The sequence below is a fragment of the Hoplias malabaricus genome, chromosome 8 (assembly GCF_029633855.1).
Source record: "Hoplias malabaricus isolate fHopMal1 chromosome 8, fHopMal1.hap1, whole genome shotgun sequence".
Classification (NCBI taxonomy): Eukaryota; Metazoa; Chordata; class Actinopteri; order Characiformes; family Erythrinidae; genus Hoplias; species Hoplias malabaricus.
In genome coordinates, this window is record NC_089807.1 from 18,773,697 (window position 1) to 18,787,689 (window position 13,993).

The 13,993-nt window shown below is 39.4% G+C and overlaps 1 long non-coding RNA gene across 1 annotated transcript in view; it reads right to left on the bottom strand.

Annotated features, from left to right (window-relative positions):
* Nucleotides 1-376: 376 nt before the first annotated feature.
* The window catches only part of LOC136705010 (uncharacterized), a 62,997-nt gene continuing 49,380 nt past the window's right edge, over nt 377-13,993 (bottom strand). The window contains exons 2-3 of the long non-coding RNA XR_010803995.1: nt 1,443-1,597; nt 377-1,025 (exon numbers count right to left, since the gene is read on the bottom strand). This is a non-coding gene — a long non-coding RNA (uncharacterized lncRNA). The remainder of the gene's footprint in view (nt 1,026-1,442; nt 1,598-13,993) is intronic.

Below are 13,993 nucleotides of genomic sequence, written 5' to 3' on the forward strand. Positions count from 1 at the left end.
GATCTGCTATTGTCATAACTTTATCAGTATAATGCTGACTTTATAGTAAACACTCTCCAACCAAGTCCATCGATCCGGATTCCTCTTTGAGCTGTGTTTCTGTGTGTAGGTAAAGACCTACAGTGTGGTCTAAAAGCATTGGCAAAATATGACCTGACTACTTCTAGCTGAAAAGTGGGCTTACAGCAGCTCACATTCAGTAACCCACAAATTCTATAAAGCACTTATGTTTTAATGCAGCTTGTTAGAAAGCCTTAAGACTCTCTATGTTTATAGCTGTTCATCATAAATTAATAAAATTATAACCTCAAAAACACAAAATACTATTTCACATCACAATTCATCTATATTATTTCTTAATTCATTGTCTGTAACACTTTATCTAGTTCAGGGTCACGGTGGATCCAGAGCCTAATCAGAATCACTGGGCACAAGGTGAGAACTCACCCTGGAGGAGAACAATAATCTTACACTGAACACTGATAAAAGGCAAATAAACAAGCCATCATGAGACTAAAGAAACTGTTCAATTATACCTGTATGACAGAATATTAAAAACAGAGCACTGTTTCTCACTTGTAAATATTAAAGCAGAAAGGACTTTCTGAACAACTGATGAAACTAGCAAATATTAAGATGACTTGGTCAAGCTTCACCTTGGGATACATTCAGCAAGTTAAATCTGGCTTAGGGCTTCCTGTAGTGAGACTGAAATATATATATATAGTGTATGATGAATATAAATACAAAAAAATAAGCAAGCTAAATAAATAAATAAATAATTAAAATACGAGTGGTGCTGGGAGGCAGAGGGAGAGCATGTTGATGTTAGTGTGTAAAGTAGAAGTGTGTGTTTTTGTACAGTGTGTGGAGGCAGGTGCAGACGGAGCACTGAATCAGCTCTTTGTGTCCAGCCTGTTTTAAAAAGCACTCCTGCCCAATCTGTCTCTTTCTCTTCCTCCCGGCCTCTTCCTCTCCTTTCTCCCTCGCTGCCTTTCTCTCTTTCTCTTGCTTGCTTGCTCGGGCTGTGGGAAGTTAGGAGTGAAAAAGTTAAAACAGCAGTTCAAACAGTGGCAAGTCTGTAGTGCAGGCACAGAGTCATAGATCTGCAGAGCACGCCGCAGTTCATCTATCACTGACACACGCTCACAAACACACACACACACACACACACCCTTTTAGAATGGCTTCCATTGTTTTAAAGTCTTAAATCCAGCGGACAGCATGAAGCTAATGTTGCCATGGTTTTGGAGAAAACAGATTTCTGTGCATTTTGGTGTGACAGAAAAACAACTCACTCAAGAACAAACATACACTCCGGCCCACATCCTGCTCAGACAGAGAGTCAGACAACTCATTTAAAAAGAGCAGAATAAGTTAAACATGCTGTCACATAAACGTATACAAGACTACTTTCTGTAGCTCTCAAAAAAATTACTTACCTGTTGTATCAGTTGCAATTGCAGAATTGCAGGTATCCATTGGTATGCGTGAATGTGTCAGTGTGTGTCGCTCTGTGAAGGGCTGGCGCCCCCTCCAGGGTGCGTTCTTGCCTTGCGCCCAGTGATTCCAAGTAGGCTATGGACCCACCGTGACCCTGAAATTATAAAGAGGTTATTAAAAAATTAATATCTTAAAACGATAGACTAGTTAATTACAGATTTGTATTCATTCAGACACAGAGAGAGACAGAGAGAGAGAGAGATAGTATAATACAGAACAACACAATACCCTCAGCAGTAATTAGACAGACGCTAGGCTTATTAAATATCAGGCATTCACACACAGACAGTTTAATAACATGTGCTGAATGAGGGAGTTTTTCCATGACACGTTGCGACATAGAACACAGTCAAGCAGCATAGTAAATAAATACCGCTACTACAGACTATAGACAGTACAAACATTTGTGCAAAACCAATCTATATACAATACCTATATTTAACACCAAGCACAAGTCAGTGGAAACAAGCCACACCTAGGTCTACAGCTGCCATGTCTATACCCTTTTAAACCACATATGCATTTTGAGGTTTAAGGGGTCAAGTGGAAAACTGACACCATTGCACAGCATATGAATATGAGCAGGAACCTAATAAAAATGCCAGTGAACTGAAATCAAAAACTGTGGCTGATGCTTTAGATCTGATGCTCTTTAATGAAGGAGTCCCAGTAAAACTCCAACAGGCAAGGTACAATATATGTAAATATAGCCAAAAGTTTTCACAAAATGACAAAGACATCATGTAACTTTCTTTTGTACGCTACCACTATGCCCTTAAGCAGAGCACTTCGCCGCAGGCAGCTCCACAGATGCTGTAGAAACTGCTATGAGACCCTGCCATGCTGGAATAATACTAGAACATAATCACACCCTTAAACACCTCCATAACTACTCCCCTCCACAGGTCAGCACAGGCAGCATTGTGTGTGTGTGGGTTAGTGTGCACACTGCAGAGCTCCAGACCCAGTGAAAGAAAGCAAGGGGGCTTTATTCAAAGCTGTAGAAGTTAATGAGGAGGAGATTAATTGTTGGAGGACCGATCAATCCTACACCCCTTTGTGTGTGACTGGAGTCCACAACAGTTTGTGCGCCATCTGGAAATAATATTGTTTTCACTGGTGAGGCCTCAAAGAAACCTAATCTTTGTTCCAGCTCAATAAAATGTCACATGTGCATCCTTTGCCTTGCACTGTGTGTTGTTTAAACACAATCCTCAACATTTACACCATTTAGAGAGAGACACGGAGAACACACCACACTCCTCACAGACAGTCACCCGGAGGAAACCCACACAGACACACGGAGAACACATCACACTCCTCACAGACAGTCACCCGGAGGAAACCCACACAGACACAGGGAGAACACACCACACTCCTCACAGACAGTCACCCGGAGGAAACCCACACAGACACAGGGAGAACACACTCAGTACTCACATTCAGTAACCTGGAGCGGGAATCAACGTTATGTATATATAGTGGACGTTATGTTTGCCCTCTAGAATCTGTCTTGAACACATTTACCTCTCCAAATTCTCTCAAAACCCCAATATGTTTTATGTAACATTCACAGATCATCAATGTATAGACATTGCTGCTGTAGACATAGGTCTCACAAGTCTGTTTAAAGGGAACGTCTACGATTCTCTATGACACAATCAGTTTTCTAAGCGTGTTTTAAGGTTTAACGGTGTGTTTGAGGGGAAAAAAAAGACTCAACTGTTGTTTGTACGTGGCTGAAGTTTAATTTGTCTGTAAATTTTTATTCACTGTTTAATTACCACAGAAACTCATTTGTAACTCAAGTGGTTTAGTTTTGTAGCACTTTCAGTAACTCAGGTAGTCATCTCCCGAATTTGGATACATTTTCACCTTAAATGACACCGAAAGAGCAAAAATAAGTCTATAATAACCACCTGAGCAATATCCTCATTTCGGTTCATGCTTTTGGAGTTGTCAAAAATACTCCAAGTGCCTCTGCCATGAGCAGAGAAATAGAGAGCAAAAGTCTAGCGTACCGAACCGAGCCAGTTTTTCTTTTCACTCATTTACAGACACTGGGGCTTTGTAAACACAGACTGGTTTCCGGCGTTGCAAACAGACTGGAGCGCTAGCCAATGGTGAGAAAACCTCTTCTGAATTTTATAAAAAGGTGTTTTTGATTACATTTGTGAACTATGCCTTTAATTGCACTATGTGTAGTCTATGTTCTTAGTCATTGGGTCACTGCTCCCAACTCACATCTGTTCACCGGGTGCCAGGGATGGCTGTCCTTGCTGCAGGGATGGCTGCTCTGCGAGTGTGTTCACAGCCCGTAGTGCAATAGTGTGTGTGTGTGTTCACTGCCACAGATGAGTTAAATGCGGAAGACGCATTTTGTTGTACATTGTACAATGGCAGATAAATTCACATTACATTTAATTTAATTTAATTTCATGTAGTGTGCAATTATTTGTCATTGTATAATGTATGTACATGGGAACTAAATGTATGTACATGGGAAGGCACGGTTCTATTTAAAAAGTCACGTATTATTTTAACATATGCACACAGAGGCATCTTTCTCTTTCCCTATTACACGCACAGGCCTGAGTAGCGGTAAATCTGTGATGAATCCCTGGGTAAGCCTCCTTCCCCTGGGTTTACATCAGTAAACCTACTCTGCTCTCTCTCTGACCCAGGAAACGAGAAGCTTGCTTAATCTCCACTCTTGCTCTCGCTCTCTTTCCATTTCTCTGTCCCAGCCTCCCTCTCTCTGGCTCTCTGTCCTTTTTGTCTGCCCTCGATTCCTCTCTCACTCTCTGTGAAAGTGTGAACATTCATTCTCTATTCCTGACTTGCATTCCAGAATTCATTTTCACTCTCATCTAGACCGCTTTTTTATTCCCTGTATCTCATTTTTTTCTTTCTCTTTCTCACACAGTCACATACGCACTCTTATGTGCACAGATCCGTTGGTATCTCATCTTGTTGGGCTGTGTAGGATTTAGAAGAGTGTATTGCTCGTTCACCTTTGAAGTGCTAATTTCTCCCCACTGTCAGGTACTGGTGCACCCCCCCACCACACACACACACACCACCCTGTCTCTTAGCTTCTTTTTACTTCTACTACTTATTTTCATTTCCTGCATATTCAGCATTTACTGAAATTCCTAGTTCTGTTAGTTGGGTTCAAAAGTCAATTCTGTATCTACAATTAGTGTGGCCAAACATTTGGGTTTAGACCGGACAGAACAGATTTCTTTGTTTCTCCCCCATCTCATGTCCATAAATCCTATTTAATAAATAAATAATACATGTCTGCATATAATTTTGCATGTGTTTAGCTCAAGCCTGGCTGGTCGCAAAGTGATTTTGCACATATTTCACTAATACACTATTTCCAATATTTGTAAAATAAATATCTCAACGATACTTGGATGTTCATCTGGATTTCTGGCTATCCAGTGTGAAACATCAGCCTAAACACTAAACAGTAGTTTGGATTTTGAAGGCAAAAGAACTATAAAATAGAGGAACAATCCATACCGGAATATCTACAATGCTCTTAATATGTACAAATTTTGGAGATCTTGTCGTTCATGCACGCATGAAATAAAATGTCTTATTCATTCATTATCTGTAACTGCTTATCCAGTTCAGGGTCACGGTGGGTCCAGAGCCTACCTGGAATCATTGGGCGCAAGGTGGGAATACAATCTGGAGGGGGCGCCAGTCCTTCACAGGGCAACACACACTCACACATTCACTCACACACTCACAACTATGGACACTTTTGAGTCACCAATCCACCTACCAACGTGTGTTTTTGGACTGTGGGAGGAAACCGGAGCATCCGGAGGAAACCCACGCAGACACAGGGAGAACACACCAACTCCTCACAGACAGTCACCCGGAGCGGGAATCGAACCTACAACCTCAAGGTCATATATACATGTCTTATATATGACTAGTTTAAAATGCTACCATATGAAACCATAAATAACTTCTCAGCTGGGTTGAGGAGTGTAGTCAAAGGTCTTAATACGGATTTTACAGTCCCAGCAGGTCTGACTTTATACCTGGAACTATACTTTATATTTATTTTGTGAGGTTTCCTTCTGAGCAGTGACTGTCTATTTTCTGGGTTGATGGATCACCTGTGTCTAACTAAAGCATTTCATTAACACTGCACTTTGCTTTAGCAATTATAAAAGTCACACATATTACAGAAATAACTTAAGTAGCGGAGTGGACAGTATTGATATTCCAGCACATACGAGCTTGCCACACTGCTTTATGAATATGGAGAACACAGAGAGGCAGCTCCTCTGGACAAAAGACCCCATTCTGCCCACATCAATAAAGATGACAAACTCCATCCACATCCTCTGTGCGGACTGCGCCACAGCAGGGAGAGGCATGGGTGGGGACAGAGGAGCAAGAAAAATGTCCATTTATATTTGGCAGAGTCATAAAAAGGAGCTGTCAATCATAACAGGACTGACTGATCTACTGGCAGAGTATGAAAGAGGAACGAAAGAGAGAGAGAGAATAAGAGAGGGTAAGAGAGGGAAGGAGTTAGCAGAGGGGAAAAAATACAGCCCATACATGCCTTGCCAAATATCAATCTAATATCTGCTGGGTCAGTCACCACGGTGACCAGGGTCAGCAGTGACATGGTTCACTGTGGTCAGAGAGCGGAAGGGAAATGTTTAAAAATGGCCTACACGCAGAGGCCAAACCACTGCTAGTTATGAGACACAGTGTACGGCAAATATCATTTATAAATCAAGCAATGTGTCAAGCTACAATAAAAACATTGTTAGATTCTGAGTCTTTGAATGTAGCATTATGTTCTTAGGACATCTTTGGTACTGAACAGAATAGCATTCAATTCACAGCTTTCTTATTCTCTCAGTCCCCATTACTGTAAAAAGACAAAAACAAAACAAAACAAAACAAAAAACCCATAGCATTAAACCACAAGGAGCTGGAAGACAATGAGTTCTTGATATTAAGGTGAGTTATTCACAAATGCACTAAAGAAAATAATGAAAGAGCTTCATTATTTTTAGTTAATTGCAGAGTAATATGTGCAATTAAAATAAAGAAAACAAGATAAACGTGACTTTAAAGTGGACATATTATATCCTTTTCCCACAAGTTAGCACAGTTCCCTAGGGTCTTATTTAAACATCTAAGGTATGTTTTGCTCAGAATACCACAAGGATCAAGCACCACAGCACCTTTTTCAGCCTGTCTAAACAGCCCTGCTCACTATAGACAATTTCTACACGTATTTGTGAAACTGATTTGTGAAGCAAGGCCCAGAAGCTCTAGTTTTATTTATTTATTTAGTCACTTTTGCTCAGTTGTCTCCCTTCTCCATGTTCCTTTTGGCCATTATGTTTGTTTTACATGGCTTAACATCTTCTTTTAACTCTCAAATGATTGTGAGTTGAGATGCTCAGATGAGGATATGGTATAATTCCAAGGTGTCCATGCTTGGGATTAAAAAGTAAGCTCCAGATTACCAAATTAACGTGATAATACACTGAACAAAAAGCGTGATTTCATAACATGTCCTTTTTAAGGAACTGCACTGTGAGTGATGTACTACTGTTGAACTATTCTCAAGTCCATAAATAAGGAAGGAGGGCAGTCACAGCCTCACAGCTGGTCAACTACAAAACTTTTAGCCTGACCTAATTTTTACAGACTTGCGCAGGCAAACTTTGATCAATTTTAACTCTCTTTGATGTAATTTTGTTTGAAGTTACTGCATTTCTACCTTTAGAGAGTTAACAGCAGTTACTGGGTTCATTGCACATGTAATATCTTCCTCAAAATTTTCAGACACTGATTTCTGGGATATATATCATGGACACCTGTATCATGAACAGTCAATCAGGTCTAACATCAAACAGATATCAGAAGCACAACATACCTGCTCCTCAACCCTAAATACTAAACAATGTGTTGTATTTGCCCAGTTGTTCATCGTTTTTCAGTGGTGTAGATAAATCCTTCTGAACTCAGGGACTGATAATACACTGTTATCGGCTTTCTGCTTCCTCTTTATCACACTAACAACCTTACATCCCCTTTGCTACCAATTAAAATGAGCTTTCTCCTTCACAGACACACAAAGTTTTGATAGATGTGTGGGTGTGGGTGGGTTGTGTGTGTATGCTTTCATTCACACTGTGGAACACCTTGAAGGTGATGGGGAGAGATAGAACAGAAAATAGAGGGACAGAGGGGATACAGAGAATGAAAAAGGAATTCAGAGAAAGAGATAGTCACAAAAAGAGTGGGGGAGTGATTGAGAGAAGGAGACAGACAGGGAGGAAAGTGGGGAGAGACACAGAGGAAAGAGAGATAGAGACTGTGGGAGAAGAAGAAGAGGAGAGGGAGCATTGCAAAGTTGAGAGAGGGAGAGAGAGAGGACAGACAAGACAACTACACAGAGAAAGGGAAAGGAAAGTGAGGTATCAACAAGAGATTACAAGACAGTGTGAGAGACCAAGGTGTTTTTGAATGTTTCCCACAGTCGGGGTGTGGAGGAGTGCAAGTGTGTCTATGTGGAAGATAGCGCCTCATTATTTTTCTCTTTTAATTCAGCACAAAGGCTCACTGTGTGAATGTATGTTGTTAAACAAATGTGGCTGCTCTACTGAGCTGTCCGTGGTGCTTCACTCTTTTCTCTAGCTTTACAGCTCTGTCCATTTTGAATAGAGTGGACACTTCTTGTACTTTTCTCTGCCACAGTTCTGCTTTCGAACACACTCCAGGTATTGACCTCTGACCTGACTGAGCAGACGCTATTGAACCTGGGCTGACACAAGTAGGTTAGGGTGTACAATCGCTAGTAAAGCTCAAACAAGGCTGCACTACAGTCGCCCTGACTCAAGGTCACAGAGGCACTGTGAAATAAAGAGCAAGAGAAAGGAGAAGGGCTTTGAATAGAAGAGTGTGTGTTTGATAGAAATGAGCTATACTAGTATGTGTGTACAAATCAAAGAGGACAAATCAAAGAGGAACACCACCCTTGGGTTCAGCTGCCATAGCAAACTCAGAAACACTTTACCTTAGTGCAGGTCAACACGGGGTGACCTCTCAAACAGTACAGCTCTGTGTGTGTGTGTGTGTGTGTGTGTGAGTAGGTAGGGCTCTGGAGTGTGTTCTCAGTAAAAGGACCATCTGTGCAGGATTACATACTTAACCTTCTCTCTGCAGCACCTAGCAGTCATCCAGCTGACATAAGATGTAAATATTCTGCAGGACCTGCACTGTCTTAGTGAAGAGAAAGGAATAATCATGCGCCAGTCAAAAGTTTTGGAAAAATTTACATTTTAATTTAAAACTGAGAACTGAAAAAGTAAAAGAAAACAAAAAAAGTTGAAAGGTAATCTGTGACGCACAAAACAAATAAAAGAGAGAAAAACTAATACTCAAGGATATTCAACAAAAACAGACTTTATACAAAACCATTCCAAAAAATTAGAATATCATGAAAAATTGATTAATTTCCATAATTCCATTCAAAAAGTTCAACTTTCATAGATTATAGATGTAGTGCCCACAATTTCAAGTATTTATTTATTTGTTGCTCATAAAACCCACAAAAACAGGATTTCAAAAAATTAGAATACTGTAGAGAAATCAGCCCAAATTTTGCAGGACATGAATGTTTTAAACTGAGTGTGACACACTAATCATCTACTAAACTCAAATCACCTGGGTTTCCTCAGGTGTCATTAAATTGCTTCAGTTTGGTTCAATATAGGGAAGACTGCAGACATAACAACTGGCCAGAAGACCATGATATTCAAATTTTTTGGAATGGGTCTGTGTATATTATATATTGTTTTTTTCCCTTATTTGTCTATCTGTGTGTTTATATTTATGATGTTTGATTGTTGTATAGGGCGGCACGGTGGCGCAGCAGGTAGTGTTGCAGTCACACAGCTCCAGGGACCTAATGGAGATCCAAATAAAACAATAAAAACCAAACACTAGGGCTCTACCATATTGTATCGTTTGCAATAATATAATTTAATATAAATTTTACAAAAAAGAAAAAAAAAAAACATTAATAATCATAATATTCTGGTTTGTTTACATAATGCTGTCATGCATTTACACATAATATGGCATAAGATCATTACATGAGTCATTTAGGCACAGAGAAGTGGCTCTGAGGTTGAGTTATTTGCTCCAAAAGGGGGAGACTTCAGTAATGCAGAGGTGGTTTGGTTACAAAATATCAAATGTACAATAAACCATTGTATTATGTTAGAAATGAAAGAAGCCTGTAACAACAGAAGGGGGAAACACAACTAATTTGTTTCAGCATCTTGAGCAGAAGCACTTAGTTGAGGAAAATCAAAAATGCCGTTAGAAGAGTTTAACAGCCAATGAGCTTTGACCCAAGCTGATAGACTACACTGACTCAGCACAGCAACTATCCTGTATTTGTTTTATTTGTTGTTTATATACACACACTAACTTTTCTGCACTTTGGTTGTGTGATAAGTTTATATTCTACAATATTTATTTTATACAAAACCATAATCTTGTTAAGTTACTTTTGTTTACAAAATAAGCAAATGTTTACAGATTTTTTTTGGTCAATTCTTCTGAATGTTTGAAACCGTTACATTTGTAGTAAAATAAATCATATAAATGAACTGCGAATATATTTTAACTATATTTACTTGAATATAAATAATATTGATATAACATACATTTTGCTGCAATATTGTGTTGTTGAAATTAATAAAATTATTTTTCAGTGTTTAGCCATATCGCCAAAAATATTATATTATCACTGAAATATCGTGATATTATTTTAGGGCCATATCGCCCACCCCTACTGCACACCAAACTATTGTTCAAATTGAAGGGTGAAAGTTTTGATTGCTGATGAATATCATCCCAAAAAAGGGATTAAATATATAGCATTAAGTGCTATCCTTTTGACCCTTTTTTTTCAGATTTGTTTTTAGATTCAAAATACATAAATCAAATCAAATCAAATCAAATTTATTTATATAGCGCTTTTCACAACTGATGTTGTCACAAAGCAGCTTCACAGAATTCCAGTAAGACAAGATTTGACATGAAATGTAAAGACAAATGTAAAACCCTCAAGTGAGCAAGCCAGGGGCGACAGTGGCAAGGAAAAACTCCCCCAGCTGAGGAAGAAACCTTGGGAGGAACCAAGGCTCACAAGGGGTGACCCATCCTCCTCTGGTCAATCTACAATCTACATAAGAGCCTTATGGAACTTGCTTGTAACTCACTCACTCATTTACTCTCTCACTCATGTTTAAGCATTTCAAGATAGCTGCCTTTTTTCAATATATTTCAATATTTTCCTTTTTTTAACTATATGTGTTATAGTTAAAATAATTATGTACATATTCAGCTGAAATTCCACTCCCTGATGTTGTTGCATTTCTCTACGGCCAGCATAGACTTAAACGTGTCTATCTGCACAATGAGGAAATGTTAATTCTAAAGTGGACATCATACAAAAAATAGGTGAATTAAGGCTAATACTGCAAACTGACAAAAATTACTGATATTATCAACAACGCTAGGAAACACTGGGTGCCCTCAAATCAATCAGTATTTGTATGAAACTGTGCATGTAGCTGTATGGATAACAATTCATGTGCATTTAGGGCTGTTTGTTTGATGAATTTCTGTCTGTGTGCATGCACATATGCTTACTGTATTCATAACTACACTGGATCTGGTGTTTGTGCTGTCCTCACCAGAGCTGATGGAAACCCTGTTCTGTGATCTGCCATCAGATAGCAGTCAGGATTATATACAGAAAAGAACCAGGCCTGTGTAGTTCCATTTTGAGACAGTCATGAAAGCTTAAATTCCATAAGAACCCACAAAGAAAGAGAGCGAATAATACACACGCAAATGAAGTAATATAGACCTTTACATTTTTGCATTGTTGTGCTCTTCTGTTTTTGTCTCCAATGAATCACAGGTTACATTTAACAATAGGATGCATTTAATGGGACACTCTCAAGCCTGGCCAATGGGGTCTGTTTTCTTTCATGCTGGAACTGGGTAACGGGACTGAAGCGACCTAGTCTCTGTAATGAAGCTGTACAAAGACAAAACAGGCCAATTACAGCCTTCCCCTCATATTATACAAGACTACAATGTACTTAGCATATTTAGCTGGGTTTCTACAGTGAAGAGAGAATGGACTAAAATTACTGCTGCACAGCTGGGTTTCAGATAATGGTAAACAATCCAGACTTGCTGATGTGAACTGTATTGTTTAGACCATTCAGTGGTGAAGGGGGTGGTGAATTGTATGTGTTAGGCTTTCAAGCACTAATTCATTGGAATTCCAATGACTTTAGTGTTTAGGTGAAATTAGAATGATTAGAATGTGCAAAATAAGGTAAGTACAGCTGTGGGTTGTGTAGAGAGAGAGAGAGAGAAAACCTGATTAATGTTGTGTAGACTTTGGTGTCGTGTGAACAGGAGAAACAGTTCATCCATACACTGGCAAGCATAGACAGCCTGTCATCCTCAAGACGACCTCTGTCTCCGGGTAACTCCATCACTGTAGCGACTTACAGCACACTGGTGAGCATTAGAATAAACAAGGAGTCTGGCCAAAGACTGTACCCTGCCTTCACCCTCATACAGGATAACTATCGATGTTACACAGAACCCAAAGAGACAGAGAGAGAGTGAGAATGAGAGAGGTGAGAGTGCCAGAGAGAAAAAAAAATGTACCCCTTGGCGACTAGAAGAGGCTAAGTTGGTGTTGTTATATCCTTCCCAGTATTTATTGAAGGTAAAAGTGGCCAAATCTGTTTTGTCATATGTTACACATATGTGTTGTTTATGTGGTTGTGTAAACAGCACAAATCGAATCGAATCTGACTTTTAAAAATCTGATTTGGGCCACTTTGAATGTGCTATTGAGATCCGATCTAAATCTGATCTGTTGCAATGCAACTCTGTCTGAATTGCCATATCAGAATTCATAATTTTATGTCACTCTGGACTCTGAGAATGATCTCGGGCTACAGCCCAAAGCATATTCAATCTAATTTGAAGTCTTAAGGACATGGAAACAGTGTGGACTATATTAGATTATATTAGTACTCGTCTTGTTCTCTTTGGAGATCTTGTGTTCGTGAGAGACCCGGGAAATTTGCGCTTAGAGTGAAAAACACCCGTTCACATTTTAATTTATTTATTTTTTTACAGTCTTTAATTGGTACTTAATTTTTTAACCTAGAGCTCATTTGGAATAAAGAAAAGGGAGGTTGTGATACAGCCATCCCATTGCTTCATTTTAAAAAAAAGAAAGTGCTTTGTATGAAACAGAAGGATATTTCCTTCTGGTCAGAAGCCTTGTCCTTTGGCGTGATCTGTTCAGACCAATTTCAGATATAGGTCATATTATATAGACAGTTTGAAAAGTAGAGCTAAAAAAAATCTGATTTAATCACAAAATCAGATTTGGGCCACTTTTACCTGCTGTATGAACATAATCTTTGTGTCTGTGTGCGTGTGCATGAGTGTGTTTCTGTATATACAAAGGGACAGTCGCGAACAGATTAGCAGCAATGGACTGGGAGGTACCTACACCAGACCTCTACTCCATTGGCCCAAATGAATGTACTACTATCTTGGTTTCACATTTCCTTAATCTGAATAAAAACCTTGACATATCTATTTCTGTTCTCTTCACTGTGCTTTTGGTTGTTGTTGTTGGTCTTGCAGTGTCCAAAAGTCCCAAATCATCTCAATCTGTGATTGAGTAATATGACCAGGTCTGAGGCCATGGTGTGATTATTAAGGACATTGGTTTCCAACCTGGGAACATGGTCCTTATTTTTACTTTAGCTTACCTTCCAGCGCGTGTAGCAGGTAATCAGTGTCCTTTACTTGGTTCAGATGTGAAGGGAACAAAGATTCAGCAAAACTGCTACCGTTTTAGAGCTCTGAGTATGTTGGAAAAAAATATGAGGGTTTTGCCATGAAGCTATTGTTGATTTACGGCCTATAAACGGTATACATTTCCTTTACTTGTTGGATTTATGAGATTATAGATAAAGTGCAGTATTTGGAGAGCATGGCTTAATTTTGGAAATACATTTTTAGGACTGTATGTGCCATATCTGTATTATTGTTGGTACGGGGTATTGAGATGGGTCATCTGCAAGTTCCCTTGCACACGATTTATTTGAAATCTGGGTTAGTTAAAGGTCTTGTGAAGGTTGCTGTGCGAGATAGGTTGCCAGTTGCAGGTGTCTCCCTCATTCTTGGGAACGATTTGGCTGGAGGAAAAGTGTTTCCTTTGCCAGAAGTGAGTGTGATGCCTGAAACTGGTGACATCGATCCAAAAATTTTATCTTTGTTCCCTGGTTGTGTGGTAACAAGGGCTCAAGCTCGTAAAACTCCAGAGGTACCCCTTTTAGGGACATTTATGGCACCTCAAGGTCCA